The sequence below is a fragment of the Tamandua tetradactyla genome, chromosome 24 (assembly GCF_023851605.1).
Source record: "Tamandua tetradactyla isolate mTamTet1 chromosome 24, mTamTet1.pri, whole genome shotgun sequence".
Taxonomy (NCBI): Eukaryota; Metazoa; Chordata; class Mammalia; order Pilosa; family Myrmecophagidae; genus Tamandua; species Tamandua tetradactyla.
This window is the reverse complement of record NC_135350.1, coordinates 5,221,238-5,236,248: the sequence shown is the minus strand read 5'-3', so window position 1 is coordinate 5,236,248 and position 15,011 is coordinate 5,221,238. Positions and strand designations below refer to the sequence as shown.

The 15,011-nt window shown below is 37.9% G+C and overlaps 1 long non-coding RNA gene across 2 annotated transcripts in view; it reads left to right on the top strand.

Annotated features, from left to right (window-relative positions):
- Nucleotides 1-4,095: 4,095 nt before the first annotated feature.
- LOC143668480 (uncharacterized) overlaps nucleotides 4,096-15,011 on the top strand; it is a 36,813-nt gene continuing 25,897 nt past the window's right edge. The window contains exons 1-3 of one of the 2 annotated variants that reach the window (XR_013168462.1): nucleotides 4,096-4,207; nucleotides 5,260-5,397; nucleotides 5,961-6,162. This is a non-coding gene — a long non-coding RNA (uncharacterized LOC143668480). The remainder of the gene's footprint in view (nucleotides 4,208-5,259; nucleotides 5,398-5,960; nucleotides 6,163-15,011) is intronic. The other variant, XR_013168463.1, reaches the window with a different exon arrangement.

The following is a 15,011-nucleotide window of genomic DNA, read 5'->3' as shown; positions in this document are numbered from 1 at the left end:
GCAAGGTTATGTGCTAAACGTGCTCCTCCAAAGCCAGAACGCAAGCCTAAAAAGGCCCCTGCAAAGAAGGGAGAGAAGGTATCCAAAGGGAAATAAAGGAAAACTGATAGTGGCAAGGATGGAAATAACCCTGCAGAAACTGAAGATGCCAAAACTTAGGCACAAAAAGCCAAAGATGCTGAGGATGGCAGGTGAAATGTGTGCATTTTTTGTAACGGTGTATGTCTGGTGACTGCACAGTTTAAATAACATTTTGTATCAAATTTTATGAAAATGCAGAATTTTGTTTTACTTTTTTTTAAAGCTATGCTGTTAGTACACAAAATCCTTCATTGTTGTTTTTTGGGGAAGGGGCAATTGTCACTAATAGAATATCTCCAAAGCTGGATTAATAGGAGAGAAAACACCTTTCCCCTCTAGTTTTGAGCAACTTCTTTACTCCCAGGATATTGGATTCCCTGATGTTAATACACATTACCATTTTGGCACAAATGTCTCATGATATGGAAAAACAAAGTTTGTTATGTCCTCTTCTCCCACTCAGCCTTCAGCATAGAGTTGACTCCCTTAAATCTGTTGGGGCCTGATAATGTCAGGCAATCTGGACTTTCCAGTTATGCCCCTGTGATGGCATCCCACAAAAGAGCTTCGAGCCCTTGTTTAGTTCGTGGATCTTCAAACTGATAATTCTGCCATTTTCATTTTATTTCCTGAAAGTCAGGATAAAAGTGGTCAAACAACGTGCTAAATGTGAAAATGTCAACCCTCACTCTAAACTTTCCTTGTTCAGAGCGTCAGGTGAAGACTTCGTTGGGTTCTTTAGTGGCATTCTGATTTTGGTAGTCCATTGAAGAAGGGAGTTTGGAAGTTGTTGTATTCTGTTAATGATTGTCTGCCATATCCTGTCTGAAATACCCTGATTGTTTATGAAAAGTATCTTTAATAAAGCTGGATACAGTTTGGCTTGGGAAAAAAAAAATGCCACTGCAAGAAAAAATGGAGAATGTAAAAGCACTCTATTTCTTAAGCAACAGTTGCCCACTACATGAACACAGAAAAGAGCCATTATTTCTCTTTGTAAATATTGCTGGAACCTACTTATATAGGTTGTCTAGGTGTGATTGTGATGGTAAAAATTACTGCAATAGTGGAAAGAATTCCAGATATTTGATCAAGGTACAACTATATTAAATACATTGAATTTTCAGACTATTGCAATACTATGACTGTTATTATTCTAAAGAGTGTCACTGGAATGTGAAAAGAGAACAGATATGAGTTGAGTCTGGAAAGAAAGGAAAGGCATCTGGCAACTTTTGTTAAGAACTTGTTCAATTAGAATAGATCATATTTAAATAACTGTATTAATCAGCAAACAAAAGACACAAAAGCTTCCTATACCTCTAAATTTATGGTGTGTAATATATGTGTGAGTATGTATGGTTTTGTGTGAAGTTACGGAAGTTCAATTCTCATAGTTTGCATGTGTGTGTTGGTGTGCATACATAAATACATAAACTGTGTGGATTAATATAATAATGTATATATAATGTGTGTGTGTATATGTATACACATACTGGAAATATGATGTGCAGAAAGTACACTTATAGCAATTTAATAAACAAATGATGTTGAAAGCTGCATTAGTTAGGGTTCTCCAGAGAAACAGAATCAACAGGAAACACTCACAAATATGAAATTTATAGAAGTGTCTCACATAACCATGGGAATGCAGAGTCCAAAATTCACAGGGCAGGCTGTGGAACTGACGATTCCGATGGAGAGTCTGGACAAACTCCACAGGAGAAGCTTGCTGGCCAAAGCAGGAAGAGAGCCTGTCTTTTCTGAATCCTCCTTAAAAGGCTTCCTGTGATTAGATTAAGAATCACTCATTGCAGAAGACACTCCCCTTGGCTGATTACAAATGAAATCAGCTGTGGATGAAGCTGACATGATCATGATTTAATTCTATGAAGTGTCCTTATCGCAACAGACAGGCCAGCACCTGCACAACCAGACTAACAGGTACCACCACTTGGCCAAGTTGACACATGAACCTGACAATGACAAAAGCTATATAAAGTATTTTGTTTTTAAAATTATTATGTATTTTAAATTTAAAACTATTACCAAAGTATAGGCCAGCCAGTTCAGCAAGATTTTATATTTGTATGCACAACCAGGATCTTTACACAATACATATTTTATATACATATTTTTTATATAAAACCTAAATACCACCTTAGTTATTTAAACACATTCTTTCATTTATCATGTAAAATGAAAATATAGCTCTCAATTATGATAGATTTTTCACAAAGGAAAATATATTCTAAAATATATTAAAATGTAATTTTCATCTTTTAAATGAATTCTGTCCATGTGAAATCAGTTAAAAAAATTCTAGACACATTCAGAGAAGAAAAAGACATGATTACAAATGGATAGTTTTTCTTCAAGGGAAACTATGCATGAATATTTCGAATTGAAAACAGTTTTTACTATTACAGACTATTTTGACAAAATTCTTACTTAAATGTATTTATTTTCATAAATATTTATCTGGATTTGTTATTTTTGAAAAATTCCTCTAAAATCCAAACTTTTAAACATCAACTACTTATTGACTTTCTTTCCTATACACTATTCTGTTTTGAATTTTAAGTTCAAAGAGTAATAGAGAAATAATGTAAGCAAAAGAGGAGTAGCAAACAACATGAAGTCCTTATTTTCTCTCTCTCTCTTCTTTGTCTTTCCATCAATGCTTTTATTAAGGAAGTTAACCCTTAACTCTTAGAACGACATAGGATAGTAAATTAAAGCAGAAAAATTTTGGTGATGACCTGTTAAAATTAGCTTTGTATGATTAACACTTTTTTTCCTTCCACCTCTTCTCCTTCTCCTGGACCTAACATTTTGGAGACTTCTGGTACATTTTCACATGATTATGCCACCTCTCCAACAATCTGATTCATCTGACTGACAGAGGCTGGGAATAAATCCGTTCAATTTGCCTCATACAGTGTTTAATTACCAATTCTATCAATACAATTTCAAGCAGCAGGATGAGGCCAATCTACAATATTAACCTCAGTCATGCCTCCAGAGTCCCATACACAGCCAACACTGAATAAGTCTCAGGAGATGTAGGCACGTCTTATTTCACACAAGGATGTAGGCTGTGGTTTGTCTATCATCCATGATGATACAAGCAAGGAAGTTTACACTGACCTATTTCTCTTTGATGTCATTGCTAATACTTAGAGGGGTCAAGGCATGGACTGATAAATAAACCCCAACTCTAATAGAGAGACAGACTCATGGGTGAGTCACTCCCATTTCCATATACAAATAAACCAAAGGGGTACAGATCACACCTGTTCAGGATTTGTTATTGAATTTCATTTTTAATCACTATTCTATTGGTTTTGTTAAACCACATGGGCGATGTTACCAAGTAGTTGCATCTTCAATGTCCATATACATAAGAAGCCAAGGCTGCTTATACATCAGAAGCATGTGTATCTGTATCAGTCAGTGTCATGGTTAGGGACACGTGTCAACTTGGCCAAGCTGTGGTACCTGTTTATCTGATTGGGCAAGCGCTGGCTTGTCTGTTGCAATGAAGACATTTCATAGGATTAGGTCACGATCACGTCAGCTGCATCCATAGCTGATTCCATTTGTAATCAGCCAAAGGGGAGTGTCTTCTGCAATTAGTGATGCTAAATGTAATCATGGGAAGCCTTTTAAGGAGGACTCAGAGGAGACAGGTTCCATTCCTGCTTTGGCTGGTGAGCCTCTCCTGTGGAGTTCATCCAGGCCATCCATTGGAGTCATCGGCTTCGCAGCCTGCCCTGTGGATTTTGGACTCGGCGTTCCTACGGTCTCGTGAGACACTTTTATAAATTTTATATTTGCAAGTGTTCCCTGTTGATTCTGTTTCTCTAGAGAACCCTAACTAATACAGTCAGATTGAAATAGATTTGTGCCATTCATTGTATTTCTACACTCTAAAATGGAATCCGTGTTTGTGACTTGCCATTAGTGATGTCATGCACAATAGAATGGGACTGGCTGTGCCAATATGAGTTATTATTTTGTTAGAATTTCCAGTAGCATCTGCTCTGTGTTTGTTTTGCCAGGCTATAGTGCTGGGTCTGGAGGACAAAACGTTAACTATTTCTCTATTCCCTGTACTCATAAGGTACAAAATTCCCTCTCCAGGTACTAGAGATATTGTTCTCCCTTTACGTCCCCCATGGTTTGTTAAGTCAGCAAACTAAGAATCTCTCCCAGGCAAATCACATTTTTCTTGGCATAATAGATAGAAGGGGGAAGTTCAATAAGAAGTCTCAGATTGGTTATGAATTTTAAGGGACCATCAGAAACCTGAAGGTGCATTGGCCCATCACTGTCAACAACCTATGCAAGGAGTAGCTTGACTGTTGGCAATTTTGTTTCTTCCATGAAAGGGAGATAAGCCCTGGTGGGGCACAGCCTACCACTAGAGAGTCACTTGTCATCTCTAGGCTGCAGGAAGAATGATGACTGAGTTATTTGCTTCCCAATAGGTTTTCCAAGGTGTGATGTCAGATCTAGTGATAGGTCAGATTACTTTCCACTGACTGGATCAGATGGGAAAAGGTATTTTTTTCCAGATTGTTACCATACTGAGTCTGAAAAAACATGAGGGAGGAGAAGAAACCAATCTTGACAGGGGGATTGTGAAACCACTTCCCATTGGAAGCACTTTTCTTGACCTAATTTTAGTAATTTCACTTTTTTTCTCTAAGGTCATTTACTGTTTGTCCCTTGTCTTGAGCTTTTTGATGTACCTCATCTTTTACCCATTGATCTGAGAGCCTTGCCTATACCTTCCAATCCACTTCCACCTCATCCTAATTGGTGGGAGTTTTCTGGACTCCTCAAAGGTATTCCATCACCATTCTCAAGGATACCCAAACCAGGGGTCTGCATCATCCATGTGCTAGGCTCCATGGTTCCACTCCATAGGCCATCTTCTGCCTGATGACCCTAAACTTCCATCATGCTGAGAATCGTGTAGAAGGGCTAATGGTATAAAAAGCAGCATAATCCCTTATCAGTAGCTGAAAAGGAGATTTTTGGTCACCTTTCAGGGCTAATCCTCATCTTGATGGATGCACAATTAGATGCACAACAAACCCTGGTATCTCTCCCATCTTTTTCCCCTCCTTGTGCTAGGAATTGGGAGAAAGCTATGTTTCTTTTTTGCAGAACATCTGAGTTCATCCTCCTGAGGGACCAAGTAAGGTGGAAAGCACATCTAGTAAGAGACTTGACAGGACGTAGATGCCAATATTGCGTTTTCAGGTGGTCTTTAAAGTTCTCCAAAATGCCAGCTGCCCATGCATGGTGAGTGATGTGGAAAATACGTCTAATTCTTTGAGTCTGGACCCAACATTGAGTTGATTTTGCAGTAAGGTGGGACCCATGGTCAGAAGAGATGTCACCTGGGTACCTGAAGGGGTGTCAGAGCCAAATTTGCAAGGTATCTCATTTATGTACCGCATCTGCACAACAAACTTGAAAGGCAAGGCCATAACCTGGACTTGTGTTTACTGTGATGAAGGCATAGGACAGACGTTGTGATGGTGGGAGAGGACTATTGTAGTCCACTTTCCATGAATGGCCTGTCTATTCCTTTGGGAATAGTCCCTAAATGTACTTTTCAGGCCTTAGCTTGCAGTTGACATCTCTCACATTGGTAAATAATAGAATGTGCCTCTTTTAATGAGAGAGGTGCACCATAATTCCGGGCTCATACATTCATGGTCTTGAAATGTCCATGTCCATCTAGATGGTGGCTTCATCCAGCTATTTATTTTATAGATGCAAATGAAGGTAAGTTCATCATTGTCATCTGCCAGACATAGCTCATCTTCTGCCTCTACAGCTTTGTCAAAATTATTTTCTAGGTCATTTCAATGATGTTCATCATGATACACGTTCTTGCTATGCATATCACCATGGGTGCATAGATGGTGACTTTCCACTCCACCAATTGTTTCCAAAGGTCCCTCCCTGAAAATAGGGAAACTGTGATTCTCCAATCGCATTACCTACAGAAATCTGACCAGATTGCTAAGCTACTGGTGATTGCCATGCATCAGTGAACAGGTACATGGGGATGTTTGGGTCTGAGTATTCCAAGGATAAGAGAACCATTCACATTTCAGTCTACTGGGTACTTCTTCCAGTGCCAAAGTTATATTCAGTTTTTCCAAGGCAAGGAAATCAGTGGTTGTTACTGAATGGATGCCATATAGGCTTCAACTTGGCCAACCCATTTATAAACCCTCATTGAGCATCTGATGGGGCATCCTTAAGTCAGGGTCCCCGGGATGCCAATGCAGGGAGGTTTCACAACAAGATCGTTGTTAAGAGGGGCCTGTGTTACCCATCATACATATGTGTCACTCCCTGTGGGCCCAGGTGAGCATGATCTTGAATACACCCAGAGGTAGGCTGCTTGGAATGGTTGCTTTTACTTCTTACAGGGCCTGCTCCTCCTCTGTTCCTCAGTTGAGAGCACTCGTTTTCTGTGTCACCCAATATGGGGGTGCCAGGAGGATATCAAGCTGAAGAATATTCTGATGTCAGTATACAAATGCCATGATGTCTGGGACTACTAGCGCCAAAGGGGACAATTCTATATTTAGGCCTATATGCAAGCCAGTATTCTAAAGTTAGCCACCATCTGTTTCTCTTGCCACATTGGACTATTATAGCCAGAGATAGTGGGGCAGAGGAAGTTTCTTTATGAATTCGGTAATGTCCTTCTCCCTACCAGTGAGGTGCTGTTGCCAATGTTGGGCAATGTGGTGAGGAGATGGTAGCACTGAGGATAAGTGGGCAATCACTCATCCAGCAATGAAGAATGAAATTCACTGAAATGGGAGAACATCTCACTGTAATCACTGCTGGGATGAACAGTGGTGCAGGATGTCAACCCTTATAGTGCATTCTCTGGTAGGAAACACAAAAACAAGGGTGGTGAAAGAGCCAAAGGAACCAACACACAGGAAGCAGTAAAATGCCATAGTGATACCCATTTGCAATGCCTGAAACTGCCCCATTTTATTCACTGCCTCCTCAGCTCAGTATCTTCCAGAATGATGATGACCTGTGTACCTGTATGCAAGAGCATCATAAAAGTTTATTCAGTGCCCTCGCTACCTATACTAGGGAATATCATCTTCAGTCCCTGGGGGATGGCCGAGGACCTTGAACCCAACCTTAGGCCATGTTCAATTTACCCAAATTTAGATAAAGTGCCCCCTCTTGGAAACCAGGCTTTTAGTCATGCCAACTAAAGAGGTGAGAGATCTTCTGGGTCCTCCTCTCTTCTACCCATATCTGGGGATTGTGGGAAGGGTTTGGTCAGGAACACATTGTCCTTGTTTATCCCATGCACCTCCTTTAGTTTATTTTTTGCCCAAAGTTCTCCAATGGTGATCCCATCCATGTGTTCCTCAGGAACCCTTGCTCTAGTAGCCATAAGAACATAGCTAAGTGAGTAATGTCCCAGAGAGGAAGAGATGGCTGCTGAACTATCCTGTGGGTCTTATTGCCTGGCTCCTTTGCCAGTTATTACAGGGGACAGCATTCCAATACAGGAAATCTTGCCCCAAGCAGGAAGAGTATTATGAATCCACTCAATCATGCCTCACAGAGGAAGACTTGGAGTGCTGAGGAGAATTAGCTTGTTGCCCGATTCACAAGGCCCTTTCTGATAAAATCTTCAATGACAAAATGGAAACCTGGTGGAGGGTGAAAATCCTTCCATTGATAGTAGAATATCCATGTGCCAACACCCAGTTTTCACCATGTTATGGAGAAGTAGATATGGCCATGTGACTTCCTCCTCATTGCCACAAATTTTAGTAGGAATTCCAGGGAGCTCACTCAAAGTGGGACATGCTTGTTAGAATCCCTAAACCCTCCAGTGAAACAGAGGCTGGGGCCCTAACTTGCCTGCAGCTATACCATCAGCATTTACTGTGCCCTCTCCCACACCACTCCAATTCCTCCATTAACTCCAACTAAGTAAGAGTCTGTTGGAGGTCAGGGTTGGATGTATGATGATCAAGAGTCTTCCTTTCATCTAAGTTGATCAGGATAAAGTCTGGACAGCCATGAAAGGAGATCCTCTCCACTTTTCTATCCATAAATGCCTTTCATATCATATATCCCCTTCTCCATAAAAGCTTGTACTTTTGTTATTACCTCAGATCTCCATCCTAAGTTCTAGTAGTCAGTTGACTAATGACTAACCTCATACTAACCTCAAGATCAGTCTGAGTTGCCTGAGAATAGATATAAAAGGCCATGACCAGGGGAGTGTATGCAAAGTGATGGAAGCCCCAAGCCTATTGATCTCAGCATGGAACCAGCTAGCCAACTCCCTGGTAATCATGGGAGGATTCTTAAAGTCTCACTTTATGGCCATTCTTTCCCCATAAGATGGGAATAGATGCCATAGGTCCACCAGTCAAAGGTTGCTACCTCTGCTCAGGCAGATAAGGTAAGACAACATTTCATTTTAGCCTACAAAGACATGAGTCCTATGATGTCCAAGATGTTCCTTTATAAAGGAATGCAAGAGCAATTAAAAGAATAAGCCAAAAATGATCAGCTCACTCCTTACTTCCCTGCGCTCCTTGCTTGAGGCATCAAAATCTGTGAATCAAGTTGTTATATACTACATTGCCATAATACAGGGTCAGGTACAATGGAAATTTCAGCAAATTATTGCTTTATTAACTACAAAGCACAATGAGTCCAAAAGTGCAGTGCAAGACAGCCAGTTCCCAAGGGAGGCCAAGTGCTCTGGTCAGATTCAGTGGATGGCAGCTCTGCATACTCCAATTTGTGTCAGAGAAAAGAAAGTCATGTACTGCCAGAGAGTAGGTATTTATACTCCAGGGGTAGGGGACCCTGTCACTGAATGAAAATCAAGTATTAGTCAACATCTGTGCAGAGTTTCGTCTGTGATTATTAGCTGGGTATGCTTGTTTTCCTTTTGAGTTTAAGTTGTGGTCACACCACTCCATTCCACCAAATGTCTCTTCCAGTCTACAAGATGGAAACATATTGAAAGATTTGGACACAAAGCAAAGGAAGGTAGTAGGCAAGGGCTGGGATATGGACCTTGAGCCTGTCAATGACTTCTCCAACATTAATTACTATTATTACTGTGTAAAAATGCAAGCAAAATCACTTCATAAATACTTTTCTCATTATGTCAAAATTGATGCCACTTTCAACTTAAAATATACAGTCTCAGAGATTCAACTTTTAAGAATTTAAAATGGCAAAAATAACTGAAAATTAATGAGCTCCTAGAGATGGTGCCTAATTAATAAATATGTCTCGTTTTTAGCATAAAATATAAATTAGAATATGAATATAAAATAAGGTATGATATTAGATGGCCAGTTAAGTTAAAAAAAAGAGGCCTAGAGTGATTACAGATTGGAATTACAAACCTCTGCATTCCTCAAACAGGTTGGTTTTGCAGTTAAATTACATCTATAATATTCGTAATACAAAATGTTGGAAAAAGATATTTCACACCCAGCAACCAGAAAAGAGTTAGCAAGAAGCTAGAATTCACATATATAACAATTAAACAAGACAAAGATGGGCACTATATATTAATAGAAGAGACAACTCATCAAGAAGGCAGCACAGTCATAAATATGTATTCACTGAGCCAGAGAGTCCCAAATTACATGGCACAAACACTGAAAACACTGAAGGAAGAGGTAGACACCACTACAATAATATTTGCAGACTACAATACACCACTCTTATCAATAACTAAAATGTCTGGACCAAGGATCAATAGGGAAACAAAGATCTTCAATAATAGGATAAATGAGCTAGACTTAATAGACATTTATACAACATTGCACCCCAATAGCAGGATACACAGTTTTCTCAAGTGCTCATGGATCACTCATGAGGATAGATCGCATGTTCTGTCACAAAGTGGTTTCAATATATTTAAAAGGATCAAAATTCTACAAAACACTTTCTCAGATCATAGTGGAAATCAATAACAGGTGGAAGACTGGAAAATTCACAAATATACAGAGGATAAACAAGACAATCTTAAACAACTAGCGGGTCAAGGAAGAAATCCCAAGACATATCAGTCAATATCTTGAGGCAAATGAAAATGAAAACATATCATATCAAAACTTATGGGGCATAGTAAGGCAGTGCTGAAAGGAAAATGTATTGGCCTCAATGCTTATATTAAAAAAAAGAATAAAAATTGAAGAAGTAACTGCTCACTTGGAGGAACTAGAGAAAGAAGAGCAAACTAACTTAAAAGCAAACAAAGGAAAGAAGTAACAAAGATTGGAGCAGAAATAAATGAAATTTAGAATATGAAAACAATAAAGAGAATCAACAAAATCAGGAATTGGTTCTTTGAGAAAGCAAAAAATATAGAAGGACCCTTAGCTAGGCTGACAAAGAAAAAAAAAGAGAGAGGATACAAATAAGCAGAATCAGAAATGGGAGTGGGGAAGTAACTATTGACCCTGCAGAAATAAGGGAGATAATGAGAGGATAATAGGGCAATTATATGCTAAAAAACTAGTCAACTTAAATGGACAACTTCCTAGAAAAATATGAACAGCTAAGATTGACTCAAGAAGAAATAGAAGACCTCAACAAACATCACAAGTAAAGAGATTGAATCAGTCATCAAAACCTCCCCAAAAGAAAAGTCCAAGACTTTTGGCCTAACATGTGAATTCTATCAAGCATTCAAGGAAGAATTAGTACCAATTCTGTTCAAACCCTTCAAAAAATTTGAAGAGGAGGGAAAGCTAATTATCTCATTCTATGAAGCCAGCATCACCCAGACAAAGATACTACAAGATACTACAAGAAAAGAACATTTCAGACCAGAGTGGTTCAGCTATTAAGGAAGAAAGTATAGGACCCATGAGAAGAAGCATCAGGAGAACCTTGACATAGAAACCTTTGAAGGGCAAGAAAAGGTTTCAAAGGACACAAATCATGAGTACTCAGAAACTTAGTGAAGTGCAAATTCACAAAAGCTAAGGCAAAAATTAGTCAATAGGACATTATGAACAAATATTATCATTCAAGAGTCCTGTTTGACTCCCTTTTCTTTCCTACATCCATTCCATTAGGAAATCTTCTTGGCTGTATCTTCATATGTTATCACCAAACCAACTTCTTCTCATTTCCACTTGTACCTTCTTGGTCTGAGCCACTATCGTCTCTTACCTAGATAACTGCAATATGCCTCCTAACTCATCTGTCTGCTTTCATCCATGTCTTTTTGGAGCACAAACAATCCTTTTAAAATCTAAGTCAGATCATGTTATTCTTCTGTTTAAAACTTGCAAAAATGTACCATTGAAGTACCATTCTATCATCTCATAGTTTTCCTACTAGTTGCTCCAAAACATTGGAAGCTGGAAGAAATATTAATAGAGTGATTTAACAGCCATACTCATTTTTTAAATTCCATTTTCTCCATTATAAAGTCTCCTTCTCCTGTAATAACTCTCCCACTCTATAGGGATCCTTGGGGAATGTGCATCCCAATCCTTTCATGCTGAGAAAGGGTGTCCACACTGAAGAACAGGGAGATGTAATCAATAGATAATCTGGAGAGGCTGGTCCCTCTGGGTTTCAGAATTTGTCTGAACTAGTAACTCTCTGGGAAGTATATGTTCCAGGAGGGCAAAAAAATAAAATCTTTGTAGAGTCTCAGTTCAAGCCCAAGGTGCTCATAAGAGACAATGAGAGTGATGTTGATTTGGTTTAGCAAACTATGACCATTAGCACTAACTGCCTGTTAACTATTGGCCATAGTATGCATTTTTAGTTTCTCCCTATAACCCTCTACCATTGACTCTTTGTCCACTATCGAACCATTGAAATCGTTCATGTGAGTACTTATTTATAAGTCTGGGATCTGCTTGTTGAAGTGTGCTTTGAAAATTATTTCTTTTCCCTTTCTTTGCTTTGTATATATGTTGCAGTTTACAATAAAAAAGTAAAAAAATAAAAATAATATACCTTTGTATTGATGCAAATATTAAAGAATTTACGATCATCCAAAAGTCCCTATATGACATGTGTACTATCCAAGCCATTCAGCCTCTTACCTTTCTCCTGCTACTCTATCCCTCACTCACTGTTCCGAATTAGTTAAGTTGGAATTTAAATTTCGGTCCAAGTGGAGGTCAGGTGCAACATAGTGGGAAACTGAAACCATAATTCATGAGAAGAGTTTGTTACTCACAGGACCCAGAGAGAGAGACAGAGAGAGACAGGGAGAGAAACAGAGATTCCATGAGAGGTCAATGGCAAGTGTATTTGGCTTGGGGGTCTCAACCAGCAGGTGGGCAGCACATAAGCAGAGCAAGAGGAACTGCTGGGCTTGTGCCTTTATTGTGGTCCAGGGGTGGAAGTTAGTAGATTTCCTGTGGGAGTCAGGATTGGCTAATTTAAATAAAATGGCCGAAAAAGGGAAAGGGACTGGGGGTTTCAATGACGTTAGGGATGTTTAGCTTATCATTCGGGACTAGACAAAGGTCTTCACTGAGGTGTGTGGGTGGTGGTGGTGGTGACTGCAGGTGCAGGCTTGGTCTCTGGGAGAGGTATAAAAAGCTGCTTATTAACTAAGCCAAAGCTCAGTAACTTAACCAAAGTAAGATGGATGCTGAGGCAGCAGGCAAAAAAAAAAAAAAAAAAAAAAAATGTGATAGTTATAACCCTCACCCTGTTGCAGCCAAAGAGTCCAACCTTTTATTTCTCAAATAGTCCATGATGTTTAAACATTTGCAGTGACTACCTATTGCACTCTTCTCCCAGATATTTTCAAGGTTTTCTCCTGTATGATTTTCAAGTTTAACAAAAATGTTGTCTCCTTAATGAGGTCCAGTTAGCCATCCCTTTAAGATGGAAACCTGGTCACACTCTTCATCCCTTTCAATCTGTTCTCCTTTTAATTTTTCTATTGTGCCTATCACATCCTAACATACCACATCATTTATTTTTTATGTTCATTTTTCTCATTTACTTTCTTGTTTTTTTTGTTTGTTTACCTATTTGTTTCGTTCCTTGCTAGAATTTCAGCTCCACAGCAGTGGGTATCTTTGTCTCTTTTCTTCACTGATGTATTCGTACACTACCAGGGAGACTGACACAGAGTAGTCACTAAATGAATATCTGTTGAAGAAATATATGAATGTCAGAAAATAGGAAGGGAGTTATAAAGGATCAGAAAAAAATCAAAACCACTTTGCACAGGAGAATTTAATGTAATAAGCATCTTTGTCATAGTGAAATGCAGTAATCTAGAGCTAGTCTATCTACAATAATGATAACATGTTGAAAAAAATGATCATTTACTTAACTATATGCCACATTGGCATATTAAGCACAAGGAAAATGCATTTTTAATCTCATAGTTATTATATGGACTCAATAAGTTATAGTAGAAAGAATCACCAACAAATCTGCCCTTTAGAAACCTAAAGGGTAGATTAAAGAGATTCACATATATATAATTTATACATTTATGATATCTTGCCATGTGTCACAAACTATGTTAGGTGACTGGAAAAAAAAATGAATGATTAAGTAGTAAATATAGTTCTTACCTCCATAAATTTACAGTACTGTGAGGCAGAAAGTTAATGATAAAAATAAATATAGTTAAATACATTACATGTACTTTTAATACTTAAAAGACAACAACAAGTCTAGGTCAGTCATTTTTATATATTTTTAATATATTTTCCAAAAGAAAGATCATTTGATAGTGCAACATACCAACTAGCTAAATATTGAAAATTAAAATTCCACAATTTCAGTTTTTGCAAACAAGGGCTATACTTTAAAATATGTGTTTCTTTAAGGAACCCAAGATAAACAATTCTCTGTAAAATAAGATAAAAGAATGCAGACACGTATCAATGATTTTACAGCAGCCGTTAAGTTCCTTGGTTGTCCTTTGCACCATCCCAATTTCTAGTGACATATAAGCTTCTTTATTTGAATGGGAGAGTAAATTGTACTGGGGAAACTATAATGTAGAATAAAATTCAGGGAGATATTTTTCAAATCATAGGATTTGAAAATAAGAACATAGGAATCAAGGATATTTTATTCATTTCTCTTATTTTGAATTTTTAGAAGAAAATTTCTATTTTGTATTAAGGAAGAAAAAACGCAATTTTGAAATGTTTAAATGCATACCAGTAGTCTTTGTTTCTTTATAACAACCATCACTAGAAGCTTCCTGGATAAATGTTTCAGGGATGTGCTTTGAAAAGGCTGTTCATAAAATTAAGAGTAAAATCTTCTCTATTCAAGTTCTGATAAGCATCAGGTCTCCATCTATGAAGTTTTCATAATTTCTTTAGACATATTTGTTTTATAATTTCCCTTAGATATTGTTCATGCAATCTGGCTATGAAGTCTATTAAGATAAAAGTGGCTTTCAGTCTCAGATATTTCTAAGAAAATATCTTTAAAAATACATTTGACAACTTAAGTTTATGAATTTTACACTTTCTCAAAATAGTGTGTGATCTCATAATAAATGGTGTAATTTCTTTTCATGCTTTTAAATGAATCCCATAAATTATCCATCATTTAAACATGTAATGCTTTATTATTGTGCATGTAATTTGTTTGAAATCAGTTTTCACAGTTAGCTCAATATAATGCTTTATATTCAATGTCAATTCAAGAAATGTGTTATTTGAAGCCATAATTATCAATTAGCCTGTCTTATGTTTTTTGCATTATTTGAATAATCCGTCATTGACTACAGAAGCCCTATGTCCCAGATTACTAGCAGCTGCATTGATTTTAATGTAAATTGTCACTACAAAAATCAATGCCTCTTACTTCTAATTAAATGAAGGAATAGATTTTGGCTCTGGAAAAAATTGAGAAGT